Below are 16,436 nucleotides of genomic sequence, written 5' to 3'. Positions count from 1 at the left end.
TAGCACTTGTATAATTTAGAGAAACTCTCATGTCTCCACAAAGCTAGCGTCCTAGCAGTCTAGAATTCCTCATTAAGCAGTAGAAACATGATTGAACTCAGTTCACAAAGAAAATTGGTTAACCAGATGTGCCAATTATCTGTTTATTGCCTCAGCTCCAAATTCATATTTCATTGCCTGCCTTGTGATAATACAGACTTTAAATAGATTTTCTTTGTTATCTGGCTCAATGTTAAGCTTTACCAGTGGGAGACTTAGAGGGAGTTTAGAGGAAAAAAAAAAAGTGTCATTTTCTTCCTGGTCCCAGTTTGTTTGTTCTGCCAGGATCCTGCGGCGTGGTTTTTCTAGTGTTGGGCTTCTCAATGCCCAGCTCCTGCAGCGCATGGTGCCCAGAAGCACTCATTGACCAATAGCTGCCCACAAGGAGCCCCTTAGATGTTTTTGCAGTAAAGCACCCCTGAAGGGGCACATCCCTGTGCAGTTTCCCCTGAACCCTCCTGTGCACACTGCAACAAATTCTGAGACATGACCTTTCCCTCTGGATGGCTTTCTTTAGAGAGCAGATTGCCATCAAGTGCCAATGGCACAGCATCTCAGTACCTTTTCTGACATCCAGTGAGCCGATGTTTTGCCCTCCCCAATGAAGTATGAATCTCAACCCTGTGGGAAGTTCTTACTTGATGCTCTATTTAAGCCCTAAGGGTGGGGATTGCTCCTTATTTCTGCTGTTCTTATATTCCTTATAGTTCTCCTTACTTCATGCTAGCCAGTATTCTATTTCTTCCATCCTCCGTTATAGTTAATAATTATATATTAAACTTTTCCTGTTCAAATTAGTGTGGTTTTTGTCTCCTGTTTGTTTCTAATGGAAATGTCAGAGTCTCTCTGATGCTATCTGAGACAATGAGATAGCAAACATGTTCTATTTACATGTAATTCTTTAAATTTGTTAACACAGGGTTCATTCTGTTATATCTCTTGAAGTGCAATGTTTTGAAAAATGTTAAAATTTATTTAAAAAAGGATTATTGATCATATAATCCTTCTACCTGAGAAGAGGTCTACAGAAAAATGTAATGAAGAGAAGTTGTAGAAAAAATAGACTATTTGAGCAGAGTATACTAAACCATTATTTTTTAAAGTTACATAAAAATGTGAGAATATTTCTGAAGTCCAGGCTTTGTATTTCTTTATTATATTGTCAGCATTATAAGAAAAATATTTCAAATGAGTTTTTACATACTAACAATTTAAATTCTGTTTCATGATATTTTGATTATTAACTTCGCTGAACAACTAACCTACTGAATTGTAGAAGGATCTATCAAAAGAAAGATGGATGATACATATATTATTTTATAACACATGGTGAATATTTCAGCATTTCTTTCTGATATATACCAATTTTTAGTGGGCTGAACAGTATCCCCCAAAATCCATTCATACTCTGAATCTCCGAATGTGACCTGGTATGGAAATACAGTAGTTTCCCCTTACCCACTGGAGATACATTCTAAGACACCCAATGGATGCCTGAAACCATGAATAGTACTGAACACTATATATACTATGTACAAATTTATTTTTCCTTTTTTATAATAATTGCATAGACAGGAGATGCATTCTTGCTGTAGATCTTAGTAAGCTCGTCAGACAACTTATCTTTCTTTTTTTAAAATTATACTTCAAGTTTTGGGGTACATGTGCAGACATGCAGGTTTGTTACATAGGTATACACATGTCCTGGTGCTTTGCTGCACCCATCAACCCATCAACCCATCATTTACATTAGGTATTTCTCCTAATACTATCCTTCCCCTAACCCCTGCCCCTGATATGCCCCAATGTGTGATGTTCCTCTCCCTGTGTCCATGTGTTCTCATTGTTCAACTCCCACTTATGAGTGAGAACATGCAGTATTTGTTTTTCTGATCTTGAGTCAGTTTGCTGAGAATGATGGTTTCCAGCTTCATCCATGTCCCTGCAAAGAACATGAATCCATCCATTTTTTATGGCTGCATAGTATACCATGGTGTGTATGTACCATATTTTCTTTATCCACTCTATCATTGATGGGCATTCGGGTTGGTTCCAAGTCTTTGCTATTGTGAACGGTGTTGCAGTAAATGTGTGCATGTGTCTTTATAGTAGAATAATTTATAATCCTTTGGGTATATACCCAGTAATGGGATTGCTAAGTCAAATGGTATCTCTATTTCTAGATCCTTGAGGAATTGCCACACTGTCTTTCACAATGGTTGAACTGATTTACACTCCCACCAGCAGTGTAAAAGCGTTGCTATTTCTCCACATCCTCTCCAGCATCTGTTGTTTCCTGACTTTCTTTTTTTATTACATTTTAGGTTTTGGGGTACATGTGAAGAACATGCAAGATTGTTGCATAGGTATACACATGGCAGTGTGATTTGCTGCCTTCCTCCCCCTCACCTATATCTGGCATTTCTCCCCATGCCATCCCCCCCCAACTCCCCACCCCCTCTGTCCCTCCCCTATTTCCCTCCAACAGACCCCAGTGTGTAGCACTCCCCTCCCTGTGTCCATGTGTTCTCATTGTTCAACACCAGCCTGTGAGTGAGAACATGTGGTGTTTGATTTTCTGCTCCTGTGTCAGTTTGCTGAGAATGATGGCTTCCAGCCTCATCCATGTCCCTACAAAGGACACAAACTCATCATTTTTGATGGCTGTGTAATATTCCATGGTGTATATGTGCCACATTTTCCCTGTCCAGTCTATCATCGATGGGCATTTGGGTTGGTTCCAGGTCTTTGCTATTGTAAACTGTGCTGCCATGAACATTCGTGTGCATGTGTCCTTATAGTAGAACGATTTATAATCCTTTGGATATATACCCAGTAATGGGATTGCTGGGTCAAACGGAATTTCTATTTCTAGGTCCTTGAGGAATTGTCACACTGTCTTCCACAATGGTTGAACTAATTTACACTCCCACCAACAGTTGGAATGGCGATCATTAAAAAATCTGGAGACAACAGATGCTGGAGAGGATGTGGAGAAATAGAAACACTTTTACACCGTTTCCTGACTTTTTAATGACTACCATTCTAACTGGTGTGAGATGGTATCTCAATTTGGTTTTGATTTGGCATTTCTCTAATGACAAGTGATGATGAGCTTTTTTTTCATGTGTTTGTTGGCTGCCTAAATGTGTTCTTTTGAGAAGTGTCTGTTGATATCCTTCATCCACTTTTTGATGGGGTTGTTTGTTTCTTATCTTGTAGATTTGTTTAAGTTCTTTGTAGATTCTGGATATTAGCCCTTTGTCAGATGGATTGCAAAATTTTTCCCTCATTCTGTAAGTTGCCTGTTCACTCTGATAATAGTTTCTTTTGCTGCACAGAAGCCTTTTAGTTTAATTAGATTCCATTTGTCAATTTTGGCTTTTGTTGCCATTGTTTTTGGTGTTTTAGTTATGAAGTCTTTGCCTATGGCTATGTCCTGAATGGTATTGTCTTGGTTTTCTTCTAGAGTTTTTATGGTTTTAGGTCTTACGTTTAAGTCTTTAATCCATCTTGAGTTAATTTTTGTATAAGTTATAAGAAAAAGGTCCAGTTTTCAGTTTTCTGCATATGACTAGCCAGTTTTCCCAACACCATTTATTAAATAGGGAATCCTTCCTCATTGCTTGTTTTTATCAGGTTTATCAAAAGATCAGATGGTTGTAGATGTGTGATGTTATTTCTGAGGCCTCTTTTCTGTTCTGTTGCTTTATATATCTGTTTTGGTACCAGTACCATGCTGTTTTTGTTACTGTAGCCTTGTAGCATAGTTTGAAGTCAGGTAGCGTGATGCCTCCAGCTTTGTTCTTTTTGCTGAGGATTGTCTCGGCTATGCAGGGTCTTTTTTCATTCCATATGAAATTTAAAGAAGTGTTTTCTAATTCTATGAAGAAAGTCAATGGTAGCTTGATGGGGATTAGCAGTGAATTTGTAAATTACTTTGGGCACTATGGCCATTTTCATGATACTGATTCTTCCTATCCATGAGCATGGAATATTCTTCCATTTGTTTGCATCTTCTCTTATTTCCTTAAGCAGTGGTTTGTAGTTCTCCTTGAAGGGGTCCTTCACATCCCTTGTAAGTTGTTTTCCTAGGTATTTTATTCTCTTTGTAGCAATTGTGAATGGAAGTTTACTCATGATTTGGCTCTCTGTTTGTATGTTATTGGTGTTTAGGAATGCTTGTGATTTTTGCACATTGATTTTGTATCCTGAGACTTTGCTGAAGTTGCTTATCAGCTTAAGGAGAGTTTGGGCTGAGATAATGGGGTTTTCAAAATATACAATCATGTCATATGCAAACAGAGACAGTTTGACTTCCTCTCTTTTTATCTGAATACACTTTATTTCTTTCTGTTGTCTGATTGTCCTGGCTAGAACCTCCAATACTATATTGAATAGGCGCGGTGAGAGAGGGCAACCTTGTCTTTTGCTGGTTTTCAAAGGGAATGCTTCCAGTGTCTGCATATTCAGTATGATATTGGCTGTAGGTTTGTCATAAATAGCTCTTATTATTTTGAGATACGTTCCATCAATACCTAGTTTATTGAGAGGTTTTAGCATGAAGTGGTGTTGAATTTTATTCAAGGCTTTTTCTGCATTTATTGAGATAATCATGTGGTTTTTGTCATTGATTCTGTTTATGTGATGGACTACATTTATTGGTTTGTGTATGTTGAACCAGCCTTGCATCATAGGGATGAAGCTGACTTGATCATGGTGGATAAGCTTTTTGATGTGCTGGTGGATTCAGTTTGCCAGTATTTTATTGAGGATTTTGGCATCAATGTTCACCCGGGATATTGGCCTGAAATTTTCCTTTCGTGTTGTATCTGGTAGATTTTGTATCAGGATGATGCTGGCCTCATAAAATGAGTTAGAGAGGTTTTCCTCTTTTTCTATTGTTTGGAATAGTTTCAAAAGGAATGGTACCAGCTCCTCTTTGTACCTCTGGTAGAATCCGGCTGTGAGTCCCTCTGGTCCTGAACTTTTTTGGTTGATAGGCTATTAATTACACCCTCAATTTCAGAACTTGTTTTTGGTCTATTCAGGGATTTGACTTCTTCCTGGTTTAGTCTTGGGAGGGTGTATGTGTCCAGGAATTTATCCATTTTTCTAGGTTTTCTACTTATTTGCATAGAGGTGTTTATAGTATTTTCTCATGGTAGTTTGTATTTCTTTGGGATCAGTGGTGATATCACCTTTATCATTTTTTATTGCTTCTATTTGATTTTTCTGTCTTTTTTTCTTTATTAGTCTGGCTAGCAGTCTATTTTGTTGGTCTTTTCAAAAAACCAGCTTATGTATTCATCAGTTTTTGGAAGGGTTTTTCGTGTCTCTATCTCCTTCAGTTCTGCTCTGATCTTAGTTATTTCTTGTCTTCTGCTGGCTTTTGAATTTGCTTGCTCTTGTTTCTCTAGTTTGTTTAATTGTGATGTTAGGGTGTTGATTTGAGATCTTTCCTCATTTCTCTTGTGGGCAGTTAGTGCTATAAATTTCACTCTAAACACGGCTTTAGCTGTGTCCCAGAGATTCTGGTACATTGTATCTTTGATCTCATTGGTTTCAAAGAACATCTTTATTTTTGACTTCATTTCACTATTTACCCAGTAGTCATTGAGGGGCAAGTTGTTCAGCTTCCATGTAGCTGTGCAGTTTTGAGTGAGTTTCTTAATCCTGAGTTCTAACTTGATTGCACTATGGTCTGAGAGACTGTTTATGATTTCTGTTCTTTTGCATTTGCTAAGTAGTGTTTCAGTTCCAATTATGTGATCAATTTTAGAATAAGTGTGATGTGATGTTGAGAAGAATGTATATCCTGTGGATTTGGGGTGGAGAGTTCCATAGATGTCCACTAGGTCTACTTGGTCCAGATCTGAGTTCAAGTCCTGGATATCCTTGTTAATTTTCTGCCTCGTTGATCTGTCTAATATTGAGAGTGGGATTTTAAAGTCTCCCACTATTATTGTGTGGGAGTCTATGTCTTTTTGTAGGTCTGTAAGAACTTGCTTTATGAATCTCTGTGCTCCTGTATTGGGTGCATATATATTTAGGATAGTTAGCTTTTCTTGTTGCATTGATCCCTTTATCATTATGTAATGCCCTTCTTTGTCCTTTTTGATTTTTGTTGGTTTAAAGTCTGTTTTATCAGAGAGTAGGATTGCAATCCCTGCTTTTTTTACTCTTCATTTGCTTGGTAAATCTTCCTCCATCCCTTTATTTTGAGCCTACATGTGTCTTTGCACATGGGACGGGTCTCCTGAATACAGCACACTGATGGATATTGACTCTTTATCCAATTAACCAGTCTGTGTCTTTTAATCAGGTCATTTAGCCCATTTACATTTAAGTTTAATATTGTTATATGTAAATATGAACCTGTCATTATGATGCTAACTGGTTATTTTCCCTGTTAGTGATGCATTTTTTTCATAGTGTCTATGGTTTTTACAATTTGGTATGTTTTTGTAGTGGCTGGTATCAGTTGTTCATTTCCATGTTTAGTGCTTCCTTAAGGAGCTCTTGTAAGGCAGGCCTGGTGGTGAAAAAATTTCTCAGCATTTGCTTGTCTGTAAAAGATTTTATTTCTCCTTTACTTATGAAGCTTAGTTTGGCTGTGAAATTCTGGGTTGAAATTCTTTTCTTTAAGGATGTGATGTTGAATATTGGCCCCCATTCTCTCCTGGCTTATAGGATTACTGAAGATAAATCTGCTATTGTTCTGATGGGCTTCTCTTTGTGGGTAACCTGACCTTTCACTCTGGCTGTGTTTAACTTCATTTCAGCCTTGATGAATCTGATGATTATGTGTCTTGCTTTTCTTGAGAAGTATCTTTATGATGTTCTCTATATTTCCTGAATTTGAATGTTGGCCTGTCTTGTTAGGTTGGGGAAGTTCTCCTTGATAATTTCCAACTTGGGTCCATTCTCCCCATAAATTTCAGGTACACCAATCAAACATAGATTTGGTCTTTTCACATAGTCTCATATTTCTTGGAAGATTTGTTCATTTCTTTTTATTTTTTCTCTAATCTTGTCTTCAGGCTTTATTTAATTAAGTTGATCTTCAATCTCTGATATCCTTTCTTCTGCTTGATTGATTCAGCTATTGATACTTGTGTATGTTTCACAAAATTCTTGTGCTGTGTTTTTCAGTTTCATCAGTTCATTTATGTTCTTCTCTAAACTGGTTATTATAGTTAGCAATATTTCTAACCCATTTTCAAGGTTCTTAGCTTCCTTACATTGAGTTAGAGCATACTTTGTTAGCTCAGAGGAGTTTGTTATTACCCACCTTCTGAATCCTATTTCTGTCAGTTCATCAAACTCATTCTCTGTCCAGTTTTGTTCTCTTGCTGGTGACGAGTTGTGATTGTTTTGGAGGAGAAGACGTGTTCTGGTGTTTGGAATGTTTAGCCTTTTTGTGCTACTTCCTCCCCATCTTTGTGGATTTATCTACATTTTGTCTTCACTTTTGGTGACCTTCAGATGGAGGTTTTATGTGGTCATCCTTTTTTGTTGATGTTGATGCTCTATTCCTTTCTGTTAATTTTCCTTCTAACAGTCAGGCTGCTCTGCTGCACATTTGCTGGAGTTTGCTGCAGGTCCACATTCAGACCCTGTTTGCCTGGGTATCACCAGCAGAGGCTGCAGAACATCAAAGATTGCTGCCTGTTTCTTCCTCTGGAAGCTTCTTCCCAGAGGGGCACCACATGCCTGCTGGAGCTCTCCTCTATGAGGTATCTGTTGGCCCCTGCTGGGAGATGTCTTCTAGTCAGGAGGCATGGGGTAAGGGACCCACTTGAAGAGGCAGTCTGTCCCTTAGCAGAGCTCAAACACTGTGCTGGGAGATCCGGTGCACAGAGCCAGCAAGCAAGGATGTTTAAGTCTGCTGAAGCTGTGGCACAGCTGCCCCTTCCCCTAGGTGTTCTGTCCCAGGGGAAAGTCCCAGGCTTTGTCCGTAAGCCCTTGACTTTTTCAGAGATGCCTAGCCCAGAGGGGTGGAGTCTAGAGGTAAGGGAGGAATCTAGAGCTTTGCTGAGCTGCAGAGGGCTCCACCCAGTTGAAACTTCCTGTGGCTTTGTTTACACTGTAAGAGGAAAACCGCCTACTCAAGCCTCAGTAATGATGGGTGCCCCTTCCCTCACCAAGCTCCAGTGTCCCCAGGTTGACTTCAGACTGCTGTCCTGGTAGCAAGAATTTCAAGCCAGTGGATCTTGGCATGCTAGAGTCTGTGGGGGTGGGATCCGCTGAAGTAGACCATTGGGCTCCCTGGTTTCAGCCCCCTTTTCAGGGGAATGAACAGTTCTGTCTCGCTGGCATTTCAGGTGCCACTGGAATATGAAAAAAACCTCCTGCAGCTAGCTCGGTGTCTGCCCAAACAGCCGCCCAGTTTTCTGTTTGAAACCCAGGTCCCTGGTGGTGTAGGCACTGGAGGGAATCTCCTGGTCTGCAGGTAGTGAAGACTGTGGGAAAAGCGTAGTATTTGGGCTGGGGTATGCCATGCCTCACAACACAGTCCCCAGTCCCTCCGGGCTTCCTTTGGCTAGCCTAGGGAGTTCCCCAACCCCTTGTGCTTCCTGGGTGAGGCAATATCCCACCCTGCTTCAGCTCACCCTCTGTGGGCTGCACCCACTGTCTAACCAGAGATGAGCTGGGTATCTCAGCTGGAGTGCAGAAATCACCTGCTTCTGTGTTGATCTCACTGCAGACCTAGAGCTGTTCCTATTCAGCCACCTTGCCAGGTCTTACAACTGATTTTTCTTAAGTCAAGAACTTTCACCTTTTTGCTTAAAGGAAGCACTTTATGGCTTCTTGTTAGCATATATGACTCACCAGCATCACTACCTTTGTGCTTTCACATCATTTTTAAATAAAGCCAAGAAATAACTTGAACAGAAGCACTGTGATACTGAGAGGGTCGATTCGGTAACTGATCAGATTGGGACAGAATGAGATTCTTTATGCTACTCAAAATGGCAGGAAATTCAAAACATGAATTATTTATTTCTGGAATTTTCCATTTAATATTTCCAGACCACAGTTGACTGTGGGTAACTGAAGCCTCAGAAAGTGAAATGGTGGATAAGAGAGGATGTAGGATTTTTATATATGTAATTAGTTAAGATGAAGTTATACTGAATTCGGATGGGCCCTGCATCCAATGACTGGTGCCCTTCTAAGAAAAAGAGAGGACACAGAGATAAACACGGAGAAGATGACCTAATGATGGCAGCAGAGACTGGAGTGATGCATTGACAAGCCAACGAATGCTGAGAATTGCCAACAACCGCCAAAAGCTGGAGGAGAAGCATGGGATGGTTTGCTTTCCTTCGAGCTCCCAGAAATAACCAACACTGTTGACCCTTTGATTTCAGACTTTCAGTCTTCAGGACTGTGAGAGAATACATTTTTGTTTTTTAAACCATCCAATTTGTTATGGAAGCCTTGGAGAACTAATTTGCAATTACTATACTAGGTACTGGGGATTCACAGGTAAATAAGACAAGAACATTCTTGTGCTCATAGGGCTGCTGATCATCTTTTGATATTTTCAGCATTTAAAACTTATTTTTATATACGTTTGACTAAGAAAGTCTTTTTCTTCTTATAACTTCATGAGAAAGAGCAGCTGCTAAAATAGTGACCAGAATTTGAGAATGTGGCCTTGTGGAAGGCCTTATTAGATAGGGACATATCTTTGAAGAGAAAATCCTATAGAGTGCCTAAATGTTAACACACACACACACACACACACACACACACACACACACACACACTCCACACTAAATTTCATCCACTTTCCTAATTCAGGAATGCCTTATCTCAGGTATCAGGTAGATGTGGTTGTGCCAACTATTTCAAAAATGACCCTGATATGGTTTGGCTGTGAATGAGTTACAGTTCTCATTTTGCATTGTAACTCCCACAATTCCCATGTCTTTTGGGAGGAACCTGGTGGAGATAACTGAATCAAGGCGGCAGGTCTTTCCCGTACTGTTCTCATGATAATGAATAAGTCCCATGAGATCTGATGGTTTTAGAAATGGGAGTCTCCCTGCACAAGCTGTCTTCTCTTGTCTGTTGGCAGGTGAGAGACATACCTTTCACCTTCTCCATGATGGTGAGGCCTCCCAAGCCATGTGGAGCTGAGTACATTAAACCTCTTTTTCTGAATAAATTACCAAGTCTCAGGTATGTCTTTAGCAGCAGCGTGAAAATGGACTAATACAGATCCTAAAAACTGAGCAATGACTTTGGGATTTCCTGCAACTTGTATTGATTGGGAAGGAAATAATTTGGTGCTACCAAGGCTGTAATTTCCCCCCACTATTGAACCATTAGTTTTTGACTACATTAGCACCTTCTTCTGAAAATTGTCTCAGAAGAATTGCCTGTTACTTCCTTCACAGTAAGAATTCTAGCCTGCATCTTTTTCAGACTAAAGAGCACGCCTCATATCCTCTCACATATTATACATCATAGAAAATTTCTTTTCCCCTCTTTTTATATAAACCGTTGGCTTTATTTTTCTATTCTCTGTGGTGCTTTAGTATAATGTGAATTCTGAATGAAGACCTACTTTATTATATGAATGACTGTGGGGATATAGGTTTTGAAACTTTTCAGTGCTGACCTCTTAATTAAAAATTTCCTTCTGAAATGTGAATAATTCTTTAAAAGCATACTATTTTCCTGATGATAACTTAACATTGAAAAAATATTAACTAAAAAATGACTCCAAGGAAAATGTATATGGATGTTTTCTCTAGGATTTTTTTCAACTCCTCTGTAAGTTTGACATAATTTAAAAGGCAAAAGAAACTCAAAAAGTAAGAGTTAAAATTCCACTTAATGTTAGTTTTTGCTTTTTCATCTCCTCTGTGATTCAGAACTGAAGCAGAAACAATCAAGGCCACTCTAATGAGTAAATAAAGGCAATGCCCCCTTACATGGCATGGTTTCAGAGGTGTTGGGAAACTCATGTAGATGACATCTGCTATTTGCGCCTGACTAGAGCATCTTCTCACATCTTCTAGTAGCAGAACTTAGCTTTTTCTTGTAAACCACTGCATCCTCATTTGCATTTCACTCATAAGGATGGGGTTGGCAAAGACCCAGCCAATCAGTCCATTCTATTCTCATACCCAGTGCTTGTTTGGGCAATTGACCTCAGGCCCAAATCAGATCAGTGAATCTCAGTTATGTTTCTATGCTGAAACTATTAGGAAAAACTATCTTTTGTCATCTTGATTCAGTGTGAAAAGATCCTACTTAAGTATAGTTAATGCAGACAGAGTAGAATAAAACAGATAGGGAAAACTCAAGCTTGGATGATACTGTTTGAGACTCCAGATCCAGTTATCCCCAGAACTGCTTCTCTTTCAGTTCCAATTAGTTTGAAAGGTATCCTTCTCCCTCATGTTTTTGGTTCAACTGATCTTACTTGGGTTTCTGTCATTTGCAAACTGATCAGGTTAAAATTAGTTTGGGACTGAGAAAGTATAATCTTGCATGGCCACTTATCAGGTTGGAATAACAGAAAGATATAGTTAATGCCAACTCTGCAAGGAAGAAGACACTCACACAAAGACACACTACACTCTAAGGTGTCAGTACAACTCCCTTCTTGAAGGAGTATGGCTGTTTAAAGTTCTGTCAGTAAAAATAAAACATTCCATTTGTGCATGCAGGATTTAAGTCATTTTGACACAGAGAAGAAGCCTCCAGGAGCGGAACTTTAGATAGTGAGTTTCTGCACACAACATTCCACAGCTACATCACTGTAGGGTGAAGGGAAACAGGACTCTGAGTCTGTTTTGCTGACTAGTCTTGACTAGACTTTACAAGGCCCTGCTTTGCTTTGAGTCTATCAAAATACTGTTTTGTTTAAATTTCATCCAAACTCACTCTTGCACAGAACTCTGTAGCAACTTATGTTTTCCTTTTGGTGAGATGAACATTGCAGTGGGTAAATAAACCTGATTTAGTTAGACTACAAGTAGTTACTGGTGGTTTTGGTTTGGCTAGGATTGGGAAGCCAAAGAGTTTTTAATTATTATAGCGCTCTCTCCCACTATAATTCTTGAATTCATACTGTTTTTATAATTAGAGCCCGGGTCATTTAATCATCTGCAAAGCAAATCTCATGGAAATTTGAGCTTTGAATCAGTTTTTTTTGAAGCTGGACTCCATAGCCTAGCTACTGACGTTGGGATGCCTGTGACAGAAGCGTCGGTATCATAGGGAGCTTCTAAGAAAGGGAGAATCTGGGGCCCATCTCTGACATGCTAAATCAGAATCTGATTTTTTGTAAAGATCCCTATGTTATTGTTTGCACAAAATTTTGAGAAGTGCTGCTCTGGACAGTCCTAGGAGTTTCAGTAGAGCCTCTCAGGAAAGGTAGGGAGTAGGGAAAGGGAGCACAAAGCCACTGGCCTTTCCCTGTGACAGCCATCCTGTAATATATTGCTTTGTGATTTCATTTTTCTGTAAACGCTCCTCTAAAGTAAAAACTACTATTTTAAGCCACATTAAATGAACTCATCATTTTGTGTGTGTATGTGAGAGAATAAGTTTTGTTGGGGTGGAATGGGGAAGGAAGAATTTTACCAAGGAAAAGCTGGAACGCAAACACAGCGCCCCCTACTCGATTTGTCATTTGCCTGTCTGTGTGGAGATGGCTGCTAGCAGGAGCTGCTGGTTCTTTTAGACCACACACACAGGAGGTCCTAGAATGATTCTAAACAACAGAATGGGAAGTGTGTGGATCTCTCAGAGCCCTATCTTTATAAAAATTAAGAAATAAACTAGGATAATGTCTTGAGAGAATGAGAAGCCAAGAAGATAAATTTGACAAGAAGAAGGTTCTGGTCCTTAGAGGGGAGTGGCAATTTTGAGAATAGCATGGTGGTTGTCATTGGAATTCATTTCTGACTCCAGGCCATAGATGAGAGAGAAAGAGAGGGGAAGGGGGAGGGGGATGAGGAGTGGGGGAGAGGGAGGGAAAGAGAGAGAACCAGATTTATAAATGATATGCCTGCAATCCTAGCACCTGGGAAAGGTGAGGCAAGAGGATCACTTGGGACCAGGAGTTCAAGACCAGCCTGAGCAACATAGTGAGACCCTGTCTCTACCAAACATTTTAAAACATTAGCTGGATATGGTGGCACATGCCTGCAGTTCCAGCTACTAGATAGGCTGACGTGGGAGGATCACTTGAGCCCAGGAGCTTGAGGCTGCAGTGAGCCATGATTGTGCCACTGCACTTCAGCCTAAGCAACAGAGGGAGACTCTGTCTCAAAAAAAAAAAGCTTCCACTCCTCTGATCTTAGGTAATTATTAGAACACAATAGCCCTATATGTGAGCTCCTGTATTAGAATGTAGCATAAAGAAGAGAGGAGAAGCATTTTCTCACCTAGCTCTACCTGGCCACAGGCCAACTACACCTTTAGTCCCTGAAGACTCTACCTTTGTAGGATGCCCAGCTGCTGATAAGCAGTGCTAACTGGGCAGATTGCTGGATCTGGCAGAGAAAGGGCAGAGACTAGAGACTTCAGTGGGCATCAAGATGAGAAAGCAACACAGGCAGTAGCCAGAAGTAGTGGAGTTTTGTATGAATCAAACAGGAAATAATGGCAAAAACTGAAATTATTTTTGCACCAACCTAGTATCTTCTGGGCACTCAGAAAAGCATGGGGTAAGAGGCAGTCATCCAAAAGGGTATGTGAGCAGAGGTCTTGTGTGGGAGCAGGAATCTGTGGAATTTTAGTTAATATATGCAACCCCACATGTATCCACGAGCAGATGAAAAATTTAATAAGAGATTTTGGGAAAATTTAACAAGACATTTTGTTGAAGCTGAAAATGTAACTTCCTCCCCAAATCTTTTCCAGCTCTTTAGAATAGATAAGCCAAGTTCCCATGGTTGACTATTCTTCATTAAGATTTAGAGTTACCTTTAAAACTAAGAGACAGGGTCTTTCTGCTCTTGTAGAGAACACCATGCAGTGTATTTTCCCCGAAATTCTACTCAGTTTCTCAGTATTTCTCCAAGGAATGCAATATGTAAAGGATACTGCCTTATTCTTTTTTGAACCCTCGTTACCACCTATCAGTACTTAGCATGTATGTGACCCTCATCAAGCACCTGTGCACAGTTTGATTGGACTACAATCAGCCACACTTTCATCATTTCCAAACATGATTTAATACCTGCTATACCCTAGGAATACAAGAATATCTTACCTTCAGTGCTTAAATCAAAGGCTAATATTCTTATAGTCCAAAGAGCAAAGGATTATTGGTTCTAAATTAAAATGTCCTGCCTTATCCACATGCAATATAGAAACCAGTCTACAGGCACATTTTTCTTCCAAAATGAAAGAGCACAATTTAATAATGGCTGGGTGGTTGTGTTGAGGCAAAATATTTTTTTCTTAATTGCTTCTCAGCATAACCCTAGAAGGTCAAGCTTACACATTCCTATGAAGAAGTAAGTGCGAATAGAGAATAAGCGTTCTGCCAAGAAGTGCTTTGGGAACTGCTAGCGTTGGTGTTGTCGAACACTGTCCTCTCTGTCACGATGACACTAAATCCCACTTGTTAGAATTTAATGTGGTTTCAGTGTGGTTCAGCGTAGACTAATAGCTCCAGTTGTTTCCAGGAATAGTTCTATTCACAGGACTGAAGAGTGCACGTGGTATCGTGTTCATTACATTTAGATTCACTTCTTGCTACTTAATTCCAGTGCAGACATTATTACGCCTTACTACTAAGAACATACATTGAACCATGTGTCAAGAACCGATGATGATACCTCTTACCATGCTGGAGTATTTTTTTCCACCTGGAAAGAATTATCTCCTTCAATTCCAGATGATGTTTGTACCCCTTTGATGTAGGAAGCACCATAATTTTTACCTTATGTGGAGGAGATACCTCTTTTATTTATGGAGTCAGCTTACCTGAGGTGCAGAAGTCTACTTTTTATCATCTCATTGGTGCCATCAGCCTCTTCTGTGGAGCAAAGGCAGTTTCTTCAGAAGCCTGTAGGTAAGGGGAGAAAGAAAAAGGGATAGAACTCTGCTATTTCTGTTTTAGAGCTACAGATAGGAAGTGGCCACCAGCTTGCACACAGTGCCCTGTACATAGTGGCAAAGTTTGTGCCAGGGAGACAACAAGAGTCTACTCTTCCTTGCCTGTGGTCATGACCAACCTATTTCCAATTATGTGCATTTTAGAAGTTGTCTCTTTCTTCTCAGGCTTTCAGGAATAACTATGTTCAAACAATTTTATTATCTGGGGATATTACTTTGAAAATGTCATTGAGAATGAATGCTTTGCTTGGAGACTAAATAGTGCCACATGTTAGCTCAAGTGAGAGACTCCAAAGATGTACTTTGTCCATTTTCCTAGGAAACTTTTTATAAACATTTTATAGTGCTTAGCAGGGAGCCTGCCACAAAGTAGGCAAATGTTTGCTGAATGACAAATGAATAACAGCTCTGATGAAGCTATAGCAACATTAATTTAAGGACACACAGATATAGTTATGTGGAGTATTATTTGCAGACATACACTACTTCTTGAATATAGAAATCATTACAGCTTTATAAATAGAAATCTTCTAATGTCATAAATCTACTAATGTATATTAGTAGAGTCTTTGAGGTGGGGTTATGTCTATGCCCAGCCCCAAATATCATCTTGGACCATATTTATTTGCTTGACTCTTTTTGTAATACTATTACAATGCTGAAATTTTGTTTTAAGTAAGATTTAAACCCCAGCAGGTAGGGTTTGCTTGGTGAAATATAAAGGCAATTCCACTTCAGAAATAATGTCGTATGTGTTAGGTACCATGCAAGCTCAAGGAAAGTAGATCGATTTCCTTCATCCAAATCTTTTAACTTTGAAATAGTGTTTTATAATATTAATATATTATATTAATATATTATGTTACTATAATATTGCTACATTGTTATGGGACTTCTTTATAATATCAGAAGTGTATTGGACATCAGATACCTAACTTTTATATAATAGCAGCACTCATAGCATTGCCTTTATTGGTAGATTATATACATATTTATGGTGAAAATCCTAATATGATGATTCACATTGTTAAAAAAGAATTATATTTTCTGATGCTCTGAATCATGCCCTATTTAAAGGATCCATTTTTGAGCTTATAATGAAGCACTGATGAATATTAAAATAAAAAATAAAGATAATTGGTACCATGACTTTATTAGGCATTTCACTGAATACAAATAAACTTTTTTGCATTAAGAACACAATCTTAGTAAAAAAATTCACATTTGCTACACAGACTGTAGGCATGGATTTTCTTTACACCACGTTTATTAAAGTATCAGCCAGATCCTAAAAAGAG

The sequence above is a fragment of the Sapajus apella genome, unplaced genomic scaffold (assembly GCF_009761245.1).
Source record: "Sapajus apella isolate SASKATOON/1434 unplaced genomic scaffold, GSC_monkey_1.0 scaffold11, whole genome shotgun sequence".
In the NCBI taxonomy this organism is placed as follows: domain Eukaryota; kingdom Metazoa; phylum Chordata; class Mammalia; order Primates; family Cebidae; genus Sapajus; species Sapajus apella.
This window is presented reverse-complemented; position numbering follows the sequence as displayed.